Genomic DNA, 15,080 nt, shown 5'->3' with positions numbered 1-15,080 from the left:
TAGTCCCATGACACATTTCAAGGGACCACCTGCTGTTCTCGAGTCTTATTACAGATCCTTGGCGGGACAACCCTTCGGTGGATTTCGGAGGTGGATGCCACACTATTCCAACCGCCTCTGGGCCCTGGGACCACCTGCTCGGGTACCATCACCTGTTCACCTCGAGATCCTCTATCAGCCGCCGCCGCCGCGGATACGGGCATTATGGCACGTGGCTGGTCTAACCCAAGGTCTATATAGTATAGGTCAACCCACGAGCGCTCCGTTTTTCCTGTGTTCTGCGCATCCGTGACGTCAACGGGTGCAGTAGGGGTTAAACGCGGGAGCGTGTGTCAATCTGTGCTTGCCACTGAACGGGACAAGGTCACACTTCTCTGCCTACTTATCCTCACCGTTCATGTAGTATCACAATGCCGTCTTGCGCCGTGCGTAGCTGTGCTAATTTTCGAGTGAAAGGGAAATCAAATGTTCATTATTTTCGGTTTCCAAAAGATAAAGAAACCCAAAATCGCTGGATTCAGCTGTGTGGGAGAAAAGACCACATAAACCCACTGACTCAACGTTTATGCAGCAAACATTTTGAACAATCAGCATTTCAGAGAAATATGAAATTCGAACTCCTTGGAATACCGGTGCCTCCAAGTTGTATAGCATTCAAGCCTGGTGCAGTTCCATCGTTACATTTACCATCAGACACAGGTCCACCAGTATTTCCCTAGAACACCCATGTAAAGAAATTCCACCCTCATAGTAAACTGGCAAGATGTGACCTTGCACAGCTGTCCCCAGGTCAGATCCGAAGGCGGGGTTATATTCGCATCTAAAGTCATGTCAAGTCCCTGGGATCATGTGAAGACCTACCTCCCCAGATGTGCTCATCTGAAGATCTGTCTCCCTATGCCCGTCTGGGGAGACAGATCTCCAATTAAAGTTAATAATAGTAGTAATACTAATTATTATTATAAGAGAGAGAGAGAGCGGGAGTAGAAAAAGAGAGCGAGAGTAAGGCCGAGAGAGAGAGAGAGCGGGAGCAGAGAGAGAGAGAGAGAGAGAGAACGGGAGCCATGGGGAGGGGGAGGAGGAGGAGAGAGACACCTGACAGATCACGCCGAATGCACCCAGTGACGTCACTAACCCCTCACTTCCCCCGCTGGGTATTTGGAACCTGCGCGTGCGTTGACCTATACTATATGGACCTTGGTCTATCCTGCCTCACGGTTGGGCTCGCGGTCATGTCCAGCTGGCGTGGCTGGCCCCGCCCCGCCCTGCGCGTCCGACGCGGGGCTGACGCCGCAGCATAGGCTCTGTGCTGCTCAGGGATACACTACCTCAAATCAGCTCGCTAGAGGCCTCCTTCGCACCCCGCAGCGACAGGACTTTATCATCGGAACTAGTGGGGCTCCGGCCCTTGCTCGGCTATACATTTTTATGTTCTTGTTTATTTTAGGTACCTATTCTTTTCTGCTGTATTTTTGTATGCTGATTCTTTGTTGTTGTTTTTACGCTCTGGGACCATTCGTTCGAGGAGTTGATAGCGGGCCCCTATTAACTTTCTCTCGGCCGGGTCCCCCAGAGTTTTTTCTCCCCCTTTGCTGTGATTGTGTGTTTGTGTTTTGGGAGTTGGTTTATCGCAGGCTACTTTTCGTGTGTGGACACACGATTCTCGGAAAGGGGGGTCTGTGAGAACCTGACTCTCACAATCTCGCCATACCCCTACCTGACCTCACCATGACCTTGCCTAAAAGCTTTATCAGAAAAATAAATGTTTGGGCATCCCATGACGGCCCTTATCGAGGAAGATATATATATCAAGTGAATGAAAAGACCTGGTGTATTCGGCTAGGACAGCCCACTTTGTGTAGTGACTGTAGCTATTGGCCAAAAGTTTGTAAGGGCTACAGCTTAAGCCAATCATAGAAAAATCAGGATGAACTGTACGGCCTTAGAGGGAGATGCTTGACAGTAACCGAGGTTTCCTTAAGCACCTCCCTCTAAGGCCGTACAGTTCATCTTGATTTTTCTATGATTGGCTTAAGCTGTAGCCCTTACAAACTTTTGGCCAATAGCTACAGTCACTACACAAAGTGGGCTGTCCTAGCCGAATACACCAGGTCTTTTCATTCACTTGATATATATATCTTCCTCGATAAGGGCCGTCATGGGATGCCCAAACATTTATTTTTCTGATAAAGCTTTTAGGCAAGGTCATGGTGAGGTCAGGTAGGGGTATGGCGAGATTGTGAGAGTCAGGTTCTCACATATACATATATATACACACACATATATATATATACATATATATGTATATCAGATATATATATATATATATATATCATATATATATATATAATATATATATATATATATATATTCGAATATATATGACGTAAGTGGAGTAGGAAATACTGGAGTCTTAGTCTGATTGTATTCCTGACTAATTTTGCAGGTATGCTTTTTCATTCATTTGAAAAAGTAAACATACATACATACATATACATGCACACACATGCATAAATACATACATACATACATACATACATACATACATACATACATACATACATACATACATGCATAAACACACATGCATAGATACATACATACATACATACATACATACATACATACATACATACATACATACATACATACATACATACATACATACATACATACACATACACACACATGCATAGATACATACATTTATACATCCATCCATCCATTCATACATACATACATACATACATACATACATACATACATACATACATACATACATACATACATACATACATACATACATACATACATACATACATACATACATACATACATACATACATACATACATACATACATACATACATACATACATACATACGTACACATACATACATACGCACACATGAATACATACATACATACATACATACATACATACATACATACATACATACATACATACATACATACATACATACATACATACTGGGTATGTTTAAGACAGATTGAACATTTTTAGAAGCTCCGCCATGGTACAGTCCTTTTGAACCATCACCATGTAGCATGGTTGCTAGCGTCTTGGCCTCGTGATTATCGACGCACGGGTCAGGGTTCCTATCCCAATGCGGAGCTTCTAAAAATGTTCATACATACATACATACATACATATGAACCCAAATATTGATTTAACTATAGACACTATAATCTATCTATTCAATTATATTTTCATTGATTTGGTAATCTAATTACTCTTCAACTAATTATTTTTTTCTGTTAAATCTATTGATACTTGTCCATTATATATCTATGCGCCTGTTCATTTGTTCAGTATTTTATATTTACCTTTTTTATTGTGGTTCGCCTTTGTTTGAACTAGCTGATCACGTAATGTGCGTCTTTACATAAGTGCCTCCCAAAGTACAATCATTGACGTCATAAGCCTCAGATACCTAGTCAGGAAATGCAGAGGTGAGTCATTTTTTTTTTTTTCTTTTTTTTTTCTTTTAAAGATAATGGATACAGTAGCGAGCTAAGACCTCCATCGTCGAGAAAAAAAATGCATCGAGTTAACATAGGATAAACACCTACATGGGAACTTGTTTTCTTTCATTAGGAAACCTAGGGAATTCCAAGAAACGATTACCGAGCACCTGATCGCCATAATTCTGTGTACCCATACGTTAGACATCCTCTGGACCCGAAGGACACAGAGGTGTCCTCCTCCTCCTCCTCCTCCTCGTGCACCACCAAATCTCGTTTTCGGAAATATAATCATCTGACACTTGATCTTAATATCCAAAGACCAAGAACTAGTTCTTCCTCCGTTTCAAGGTTGTGTTGCTGTTGGATTTGTGCAGGAAACATTTGTAAAGACGTGCAGAACTTATCGCGCCTCCGGAGAACTACCTAGGGACATCCTCACGAAGACAAGCTCTTTGACTGATCATTTGAACATAAACAAGGCCCCGCTGCATCTGGTAAGTTATTTGAATCTATCTCCTAATTAATATCATCCCCCGTCAACTCTGATAGCAGTGATTTTCACCTGTGAAGAATTATACTACTTACATCGTTATATTATAAAATTCTAAAGCCCTATCGAAACATTCGCTAGTTGCAGTAGTATCTTCCAAATAGTCAACTCCAGCAGTCGTGAAGCTTCGATCTTAGGACCTTAAGGTTACTAGTCCCGTCTGCGACTATCTTGCTACGCAGAACGTCTAAAGTAGCTGAAACCACATACGAAGTTGTATACTGGGAAGGGGGTCATCGACTGAAATCTACAGTCCGTATACCCATTTTACACAATTCTTGACACTACCAGATAGGCACAGTAACATTTGAACGAGATTTTCATTCATTTCGCCGTTGTGACTATTATTGAACAAATCACTAGTTATATATATATATATATATATATATATATATATATATATATATATATATATATATATACATACATATATATATATACATATATGTATATATATATATATATATATGTACATATATATATATATACATATATATATATATATATGTGTGTGTATATATATATATATATATATATATATATATATATATATATATATATATATATATGCAGAAAAACCACCAAGGAAAATAATAAATTGATGACCAAGCGCTTTCGTCTATTTAGACACAAACATGAGTATATATACAAATGGGAGGCAATGAATGGGAGCAGGAAAAGGTTGTGAGGAAGTCGCTCGTGGTTAACCCATACCGTTCACGGCAGTGGACATTTGAGCCACAACTTTTTTAAATCCTTGAATTAAATTTAAGCTGTTGACAAATGTATTTTTAATCAGAGTGGATTCTATTATATTTCTAGTCAAATATGTAATTTCTAACCATTTCTTTGGCACCCTCCCAATTAATGTAATGATTAAATTCCTTTAAACGACATTTTTGTTCTGTAATGATGAGACGAATAAAAATGTACATGTGAAAGGACATTGGTGGATTTTCTTCAGATATTAAATTTGAAAGATTTTCATTTCTGTAAATCATTACATCAAGGAAAGATAAGTGATTACTTTTTTCTATTTCCATGGTGAATTTGATAGAAGGGACCAAGGCATTAATTTTTTATAAGAACAAAGTAGGATCCTTATTGGCAGGCCAAATACGTACGATATCATCAATATATCTATACCATGTAACATTATAGGGGAGAATTTTAGGTAATAACTTAGTTTCAAAAGATAAAAAATAAGGACACGAGTAAATAATGAAGTAATATCATAGCTAATTAATTTAAAATCGTAATTAGCTATGATGTTACTTCGTTAATAACTCGTGTCCCTGTTTCTGATTTATTGATGTTCCTCAAAGAAGAACGAAAGAAACATGAGTTGCCACTACCTACCACCACTATCATTGATTTAATTAGATTATGTATTGTTGATTCAAATTTTGTGTTTGACGGGAAATATTTCCAGCAAAAATTTGGTATGGCTATGGGCAACCCACTTTCTCCAGCTCTCAGTAATCTTTACATGGAATGTTTTCAAACTAAGTTATTACCTAAAATTCTCCCCCATAATGTTACATGGTATAGATACATTGATGATATCATATGTATTTGGCCTGCCAATGATGATCCTACTTTGTTCTTATCTAAACTTAATGCCTTGGTCCCTTCTATCAAATTCATCATGGAAATAAAAGAAAGTAATCATTTACCTTTCCTTGATGTAATGATTTACAGAAATGAAAATCTTTCAAATTTGATATCTGCAGAAAAACCCCCAATGTCCTTTCATATGTGCATTTTTATCCGTCTCATCATTACAGGACAAAAATGTCAGTGTTGTCACCAATGTTCCTAAGAGCGTATAGAATTTGTAGTCTGTAGTTTTTGGATGATGAATTTTTAAGAATATATGACATAGACTCAAAATCAAAATATCCTAAACACCTCGTAGATGATTCTTGTACAATGGCAAAAATTTCGTCAAACTATCTCATATTCTTAAGACTTTCAACATTCAAGTAGTATGTAAGAACTCCAATGCAGTTAGAAGCCTTTAGATTGAAAACTCTCTTGATGAAGAAGGAGGATGTATCTATTCAATTCCATGTCAAAATTGTGATAAATGTTATATAGATCAGCCTAGAAGAGAATTAAATGTAAGGTTAAAATAACATCAATACAGTGTTAGGAGTGGTCAAATTTTCATTTAAGGGATTTTAATTATTTTATTAATTGGGAGGGTGTCAAAGAAATTGTTAGAAATAAGTCACATTTGACAAAAAATATAATAGAATACAGTCTGATTAAAGATACTAGTTTCTTTAGCTAAATTGATAAACCCTCCTCGATGATTCGATGAATTATTAGTTGAAATATATGCTGATTCAACAATTCTTCTGGTGAATTTATCAAAACCTTTATGTAGCACCAGAAGAATTGTTGAATCAACATATATTTCAACTAATAATTCATCGAATCATCGAGGAGGGTTTATCAATTTAGCTAAAGAAACTAGTATTTTAATTCTAAAGCACGCCAGAAAAACGACCTTTCCCAAGTGTCCGAAAAGATAATTAGATTTAGTACATAAACTTCAATTGCAGTTCTACATACACTCTCTGTAGAAGTTCTACGCGAACGAAACGTTAGAGTGTTTAGGGTTCCGAGCCTTCCCCTGTGTTTATGTTCTCCATCATCCAAATAATTTGTCTAAAATAGTTATCAATATATATATATATATATATATATATATATATATATATATATATATATATCACACACACACAGATACACTCACCAAGGGCCCTTCAACCCTTGCAAAGAAGGGCAGCTGAGAAAACTTAAAAAAGAAAAAAAAAAAAAAAAAAAAATATTGAACGTTTCTGTCAGCTCAGTACTATATAGGTCATAATAAGCCCTGTGTCTTATCACTTACGTTTCGTTGGATCATTTAGATTTCTTGTTTTTTGAAACTGAAAAAGTGTAAAACTGAAATATTCATGATGGTGCAGAGATTCAGATTTTGACTACTCGTAGATACATTTCGATACTGCAGTTCTTAAAAAATAGTTTTAATAATAATAATGAAAGACGACTTCAACTGTGTTGAAGACGTCTCCATATTCTCAGAATACGGTCAAGTCAATTTGCAATAAGAATCTCCCTCACTCCAACTCATTTCTCCTTTTTTTTTTCTTCTAAATTGCCACTCGCCACTTGAAATTTTGATCATTATAACTGATTATGTACTCGCTACAAGCATATTTATACTTAGGAACATGGTAACCATGTATCAGGGAATATTAGGTGACATACTGAAGTATTCGCGGCACGTCGATGACTTCCAAATGTTATCTCAGAAGTCAAACTGACTGTGGCAGAACCCAGAGGCTGGCCCATCGGGTCTCCCGAAGTTGTGAGGATGAACAGCACGATGGCAAGCCGAACAAGGGAAATCGCCCTGACTGTTGTAGTTCGGGAGAAAAAATTCGCGTTCAAAGTCAGGCTTCAATCAACCTCCAGGATCGCCGAACTGAAGAAGGAATGCTTGAGGATGCTGAAGAAGGATATCGTCAAGAAGAGGTTCGCCAAGTTCGGCATCAGCATCGGAGCGTGCAAGGAGCTCCACCTCAAGTATAAGAAGAACCCCCTGGATGACGACGACAAGACGTTGGTGGAGTACTCCTTGAATACCAACGCAAAGATCGAGGCCCAAGTGAAATGGGTTGAGTTCGGTGTAAAGTCGATGTTGCACCTCCTGTGCCGAGTCAACGGCACGGAAGCTATCGGCTTCGTGGACACTGGCTGCGTCCTGTGCACCTTGTCCACCGACTTCGTCCGTCGCCTCGGCCTCGAAGACGAGGTCGACAAAAGATTCGCTTACGACGTCGAAGGCCCAGGTGGTGACCGGGTCCACGGGTGCCTCCACAGTGTGAGCCTGGACCTCGGAGGCGGCGCCACCTTCGTCACGAACTTCGACGTCATGGACTCCGACATAGACGTCTGGCTCGGGATGGACCTGATGTACCGCAAGGGCATCGCCGTGGACATCGGCAACTCCGTCTTGAGGATCTCCTCGACCGAGACCACGGTCGACCTCCTCGCTCTCGACCAGGCCAAGGGCGCCTTCGAGCCGGCGACAAAACGACAGAAGAAAGAGTGAGGAGGTGAAATCGCCCGTTGGAACTGCAAAGTAGTGTCCGTAAAAAGCTCCTGGAATAAAAAAAATACATAATAATAAAAAATTGGTCCAATTCTGCATTGTGTCACGGCGCCATGACATCTAGAAATAGAATCGCCTCACAGACAACTTCTAGTCGTTCTATTGATTCTAGTCAAAGATGAGGACTGCAGAGTCAAGCTGAAGAATAAAAGTCCAGCCTCACTCCATCTTCTTGATCTCTTTAGGACAAAGAACTGAAAGATGAAGCATATGCCAAATAACTTCGGCATCGGGAAAAAATATATATATACAGTATATATATATAATAGTATTCCCTCAGCTGAATAAAATCGTCTGGCGAGCCATAACAAGTACGCGTCATCCTAACAGTAGTAAAGGAACCCATCATGTTCCAACACGTTTCCCTTACCTGAATAAAATCGGCTGGCGCCAACCAGAAGAAGAATCACTTTGTAATCCATTGCCATTTCTTATCATGGGTCAGAAACAAAGACGCAAAAACCTTACGCTAATATTTTCATAACTTCACTCCTCGCTAGTTATCAAAAACCAAATCTACCCTAGAAATAAGCTAGGATGAAAGTAAAACTGCAACACAAAAGAATAAATAAATAATTAAATAAATAAATCGTGTTAGGTTTATGCTTATGTTGTCATTTGTCTCTATTACTCCTAATGCTATCTGAAGACGAAACATTGAAGAAATATAATGATAAAATTTTGGAAAAAATATTTATACATCCCGAAGAGGGAAAATAGACATCTAATTAAATATATAGATTACAAGAAAAAGAAGGAAATCAATTGTCAGAATCGCGCACGCTCGTGTGTGCGTGATTTGCCACGGTCTTGGATTCTTGGATCACGTGTTGGACTCGTGATCAACAAATATTACCCTCCATGATGAGAGCTCATACTGTGACTTCACACACGCACACACACACACACACACACACACACACACACACACACACACACACACACACACACACACACACACACACACACACACACACACACACACACAACATTACCCATAGATCGGTCACATATAAGCTCTGAGCTCTCTTCCGGGAGGGAAATAGCTGTCGATCACGTTTCCAACACATGATCCAAGACTATGGTGAATCACACACAGACACACACACGCACGCACGCACACACACACACACACACACACGCTCTCTCGACGGCGCAGTGGTAGTGTTCGTAACCGCTGCTACAGCGGTCCGAGTTCGAATCCCGCCCAGGGCTGATATAATTTCAGTATTGCTGCTCTGCGAGTCATTACTCCAACTTTCGTGGGTCAGGGGATGGGCGTGTGTGAGTGTGTCTGAGGTAACAGCATTACCCATAGATCGGTCATATATGAGCTCTGAGCTCTCATCCTGGAGGTAATAGCTGTCGACCACGAGTCCAACACGTGATCCAAGACGGTGATGAATCACACAGCTTCTTGCCCACCAGAGCTGAGGTGCCGACTGGTAATGAAGTAATGCTGTTTTTTTTTTGGGGGGGGGGCAGGATCACTGAATTAGCAGTCGACAGCAGTACCACTGTACCGTCGAGCCATAATTGTACGATTCATCACGGTCTTGGATCACGTGTTGGACTCATGATCAAAGCGTGAGCTGTTTCCCTGTGTACACACAATATCCGTGCCCTGACGAATTGTCCATAATAATAATAATAATAATGTTAACTTACGTCTGCCTTACCGTTCGACCACAGGCTCCGGGGTACTCTGCCCTGTGAATTACGGGGTGTAGGCACCTGACCTCTTTAACGACCTCCGTGCTGACCTTTTTTTTTTCGTGTAGGATACACGAAACTTGGACGGGGTCTATGATAATACTATGACCACACCCATTACCATCCCAACTCAATGTGTCACCGTCTGCGTGGAAGATATTTATGCGAACCGATCCTGGTCAATCATCTTTGCACCTTTTACCGAAGGGAAGGAGAGCTATGCTTGTGGTGTGTGTGTGTGTGTGTGTGTGTGTGTGTGTGTGTGTGTGTGTGTGTGTGTGTGTGTGTGTGTGTGTGTGTGTGTGTGTGTGTGTGTGTGTGTGTGTGAGAGAGAGAGAGAGAGAGAGAGAGAGAGAGAGATTCACCTTGGTCTTTGGATCACGTGTTGGACTCGTGATCGACAGCTATTTCCCTCCCGGAAGAGAGCTCAGAGCTCGTATGACTGATCTATGGGTAATGTTTCGACCTTACACTCACATACACCCCCAATTCCCCACCCACGATATATATATATATATATATATATATATATATATATAAAGAGAGAGAGAGAGAGAGAGAGAGAGAGAGAGAGAGAGAGAGAGAGAGAGAGAGAGAGAGAGATACTTTTTTGTTACATCGATTTCATTTGGCGGTCATTTTCGCATTCTTCTTAGTAAATCGGATGGTATCCTGATTCCCAATTACTTCCATGTTGTTAACTCTGAATTGGGATTTTTTAGTTGATTTGGTTTGATTTATTTCAGTATATAATAAATCAACAAGTAATTCAAGCCAATTACCAATACAAATATATATATCAACAAATGTGGAATATGTAGACTGATCAGAGGTTAGAATATAATAATACACAAGGAATAATTAAAAACAAAACAAAAAACAAATAGGGGTTTATTTTCAGTGAGGTCGCTTGTTGGTGTGCGTTGGCTGCGTGTCCCCAGACAGGCCATGGTGTTAACGCCAAAACTAATAAAGGAGAGATGACAAGATTAGATTGTGATTGATGAACATATGTGTGGGACTGTCAATAATATTGTTACGTATTCACATGTACATTAAACTCACCTTTTTCTATTGCACATGGGCCGTGATCATGGGAGCACGAGTTAAAGACAAGTTCACGCTTACCATTGTCCGGATCAGGGAAAGGCAGGAGTTCAGTCTTCTCTTGTTTATTCTGCTTAGCGAACATGAGGATTTTACACGTGTGTTCAACACCAATGCCAGGCTTACTCTCTCTATTCGGGGTATGGCAGGCGACGCCGGGACCCCCCCTGGCGTCCCCCCATCATACCCTCGCTACATACCCCCTTGCTTATGCTTCGACTCTCCGACATCACGCATCACTTACACGCATACCAACCATCCAGGCACACTATGCAACATTCATACATGCAATTTCGCCACATTATCCCCCTCTACAAAGCTTGACGACCCGTCAGCTTTCACCTACAAACTTACAAAAGAACAAAACAAATCATTCTGTATAAAAGAAATAAAACATCACTTCTACATTTGGAAAACAGTACATATACTAAGAACACTTAATCACATACAATGACATATCCGAATATCAAATAACATCAAATGGCATATCCTAACACATTAATAACATCAAATGTCAATCACATAGTCCGTTAACCACACTGGTAACTTCCTATTTCTGAGAGGTCGACCAGGTCTCTGGTCTCTCTCTACTCCATCTTCACTTTCTTTCTCCGAGTCTTCATGTGCTACACCTTCGTCACTTTCAGTGTCACTATCACTTTCACATTCACGTTCAACACTAGGACTATGATCACCATCATCACAACAACTACCACTGTCACTGTCTCTCGAACCTACATCACGTTCACCCCAGGTAAATTCTCCCTCGCCTGGATGTTTCCATAACCGATCGACATGCACTACTTTACTCGCCCGTTTTCTGCCAGGCATTTCTAGTCGGTAATTCACTGCGGATATTACTTCCGTCACTTTATATGGTCCTTCCCAGTCAGACTGGAGTTTCGGTGACTTGCCAGGCTTTCTCTGTGGATTATGCAGCCAGACCATATCGCCGGGCTGATGCTCTGCATTTCTGGCGCGACCTTGGTACTGCCTCCACATAGCCTGACCTGACACTCGCAGATGCTGCCTCGCCGTGAGCAATGCACACACTCGGGTGGGCAGGGACGGCGACTTAAGCTGTCGGCGTTGTTATGCACCCGGCCAGGTCGGTGCTCGATCTCATAGTTGTACTGTTCCAGTTTTCCAATCCACCTGGCCAGCTGTCCTTCCGGTTCCTTCATCGTCTTCAACCATCTCAAGGCGGCATGATCCGTTTGAATGGTGAAGCGCGTACCATACAGGTAGTGATGAAAGTGAGCGAGTGCTTTCATCACCGCTGCCAACTCCTTCCGTGTGACGCAGTAGTTCCTTTCCGCCTTGTTAAACTTAGCACTGTAGTAACTCACCACATATTCCTTTCCATCACGAAGCTGTGACAGCACGGCTCCCACACCCTCTTGGCTCGCGTCCGTGTCCACAATGTACGGCAAGCCCATTTGTGGGTAGGGAAGCACTGGCGCTTCCACCAACGCTCGCTTCAGTGCCACGAAAGCTTGCTGGCACTCCTCGCTCCACTCGAAAACTGCTCCCTTCCTCGTCAGATGGTGCAGTGGGGCGGCGATAGTGGCGAACCCTGCCACAAACCTCCGGTAGTACGTGCACAAGCCCAGGAAACTGCGCAGCTCCGAGACATTCCGAGGGACTGGCCATCCTTCCACAGCGGTGACCTTGAGTGAGTCCGTCCTCACACCTTCCCTTCCGACGACATGTCCCAAAAACGGCACTTCTGACTTGAATAGAGTGCACTTCTTTGGATTCAGCTTCAGGCCAGCCTTCCTCATTCGGCTGAACACTTCTGTGAGCCTAGCCAGCTCCTCCTCGAAGCTGTTTCCAAACACCAGCACGTCGTCTAGGTAGACGACTGCCGCCTTCCATTGCATACCGTCGAGTACACGTTCCATGAGACGCTCAAAGACTCCAGGGGCGTTTATGAGGCCAAAGGGCATCACATTCCAGTGCCACAGGCCTTGCCCAATCGAGAAGGCTGTCTTCTTTTTATCCTCAGGCGCCATCTCGACTTGATGATAGCCTGACTTCAAGTCCAGCGTGGAGAACCACTGGACCCCACTGAGAGCGTCTAACGTCTCGTCGATGCGGGGGAGAGGATAAGCATCAGGGACAGTGACGGCGTTCAGCGCCCGGTAATCTACGCAGAACCTACGGCTTCCGTCCTTCTTCGTCACTAGGACTACCGGCGAGCACCACGGGCTGTCTGACCGCTCAATCACTCCCGTTGCTGCCAACTCTCGGACAAGCTTCTCCATTTCTTCTCTCTTTGCTGGTGGTACCCGACGAGGCGCCTGCTTGATGGGAGGACTATCTCTGGTATAGATGCTGTGCTGAACCAATGACGTGGGACCCAAGTCCATGTCTCCACTGCTGAACACGTCACGGTATTGTGCAAGTAATGCCTTCACTCTACTCGCCTGCTCAGCTGTCAGCTGCGTAATACTCCTCTCCGCCAAGTCTTCCAAGTACTCAAGCAGGCCCTCTGGTAGGTCCTTCTGTTTCTTCTACTCCTTCGGTGACCCCATCTTGCTGTTAGCGGTGGCGATATTGGTGGATGCGGGGCGGTGCAAGGTCGTAGTAGCAGAGGTGCGAGCCACTCTTCCTTTCCGTGCTTTACCTTGGCTGGGTGACTTGACGGCCGGAGATCTCTGCCCTCTGGGTTCCCTTACCTCATACTTCGTGGCGAGCTCTCCATTAGGATTCAAAGGCACTTCATAGCCTCTCACTGACATCCTACCCTCCTGGAGATCAACACACGCCCCCACGCGATTAAGGAAATCCAACCCCAACAGGCATTCATCTTCCATCTCCTCCACAAGTACAGGCAGGCGTTCAGTCACCCTGCCTACAGCCAGATTCACACACACCGGTCCCTTCACCGGTACACAGTCTCCTGTAACTCCGCACAGTTGCTGACCCACGCACTTCACACCACGTTCTGGTAGGACTCCCTCTCGCACGAAGGTCCTCTCTGCCCCCGTATCCACTACCATCTCCACTTGGCGTCCATTGATACTCCCTGTCACCTTGATGGCGTCGGACGCCGCCACCTGACGACACCTTAGTTGGCTTGGGGCGCCCGAGTGCTCTGTTGGGAAGGTGCCCCGGCCCCCAGCTGCTTCAAGTTTCCCGCCGACGGCGTCACCCCCTTGGGCTGGCGGCACTCAGGGGAACTGTGTCCTCGTATTCCACAATTCCAGCAGCGGGGCTCGAACGCCGGTCGCATTCCGTCCTCCAGCGACCGTGCCCTCCTCTTGCAGTCGTGCTTTTTGTGACCTACCTGACCACAGTTAAAGCACGACCCTTTGAAAGGCTTGGAGCTCACCTTCCCACCAGGTTGAGATGGTTTGCTACTTGCCTGCGCACGCCTGGCCCAAGCACGGCTCGGACGACGCTTCCACGCGTCGCTGGGAGGGGGAGCAGCAGGGTTGACGCTCATGAGAAAGGCTTCAAACTCCGCTGCCCTTGCCAAAGCCTCTCTCACGTTCTTGGGCGCAGCCTGCTTCACGTGGATCTGTAACTGCCTATCGTGAAGAGCGTCCACGAAGCAGTCCTTGGCCAACATGTCCACGGTGTCCTCCGTGGCCATGGGGTAAGCGCCCCTCACTAGCGCTTCCACGTCCTGCGCTAGTAAGGGAAGGGCCTCGTCCTTCCCTCGCCTCCTCGTCTTCAGTTGAGCCCGGAACACCTCCGGTTGCCGCCTCCTGCCGAAACGACGCCGGAGAGCCCCAGCCACACTGTCGTAACATCGCAGTTGAGCGGGGGTTAAGTGCTCCAGTACTTCCAACGCCTGCCCTTTCAGCACACTCACCAGCTGAAAGGCCTTCTCTTCCTGTGACCACCTATGACGAGCTGCAACCACATCGTACTGTGCCTGGTACGCGTCCCAAGACACCTTCCCGTCATATTCAATCACCTTCCTCTCTTTCTCGTACCGCGTGACTTCACCACCTCCACAGGCCCCCCGGGGTTGCAGTTCAACTGAACGACTCCCCAGACGTCTCCCTGTGAGGTCGTCCC

The 15,080-nt window shown here is 43.7% G+C and overlaps 1 protein-coding gene across 1 annotated transcript in view; it reads left to right on the top strand.

Moving 5' to 3' along the window:
* The first annotated feature begins 3,699 nt into the window (after window positions 1–3,699).
* LOC143032836 (membrane protein BRI3-like) overlaps window positions 3,700–15,080 on the top strand; it is a 42,171-nt gene continuing 30,790 nt past the window's right edge. Inside the window, exon 1 of the mRNA XM_076197969.1 lies at window positions 3,700–3,983. The gene's annotated coding sequence lies outside the window, so the exon portion shown is untranslated. The remainder of the gene's footprint in view (window positions 3,984–15,080) is intronic.

This window comes from Oratosquilla oratoria, chromosome 14 (genome assembly GCF_046742065.1).
Source record: "Oratosquilla oratoria isolate Oo_2021 chromosome 14, ASM4674206v1, whole genome shotgun sequence".
Lineage (NCBI taxonomy): Eukaryota > Metazoa > Arthropoda > Malacostraca > Stomatopoda > Squillidae > Oratosquilla > Oratosquilla oratoria.
Note: the sequence above shows the minus strand (reverse complement) of the source record. Positions and strands in the feature narration are given on the sequence as shown.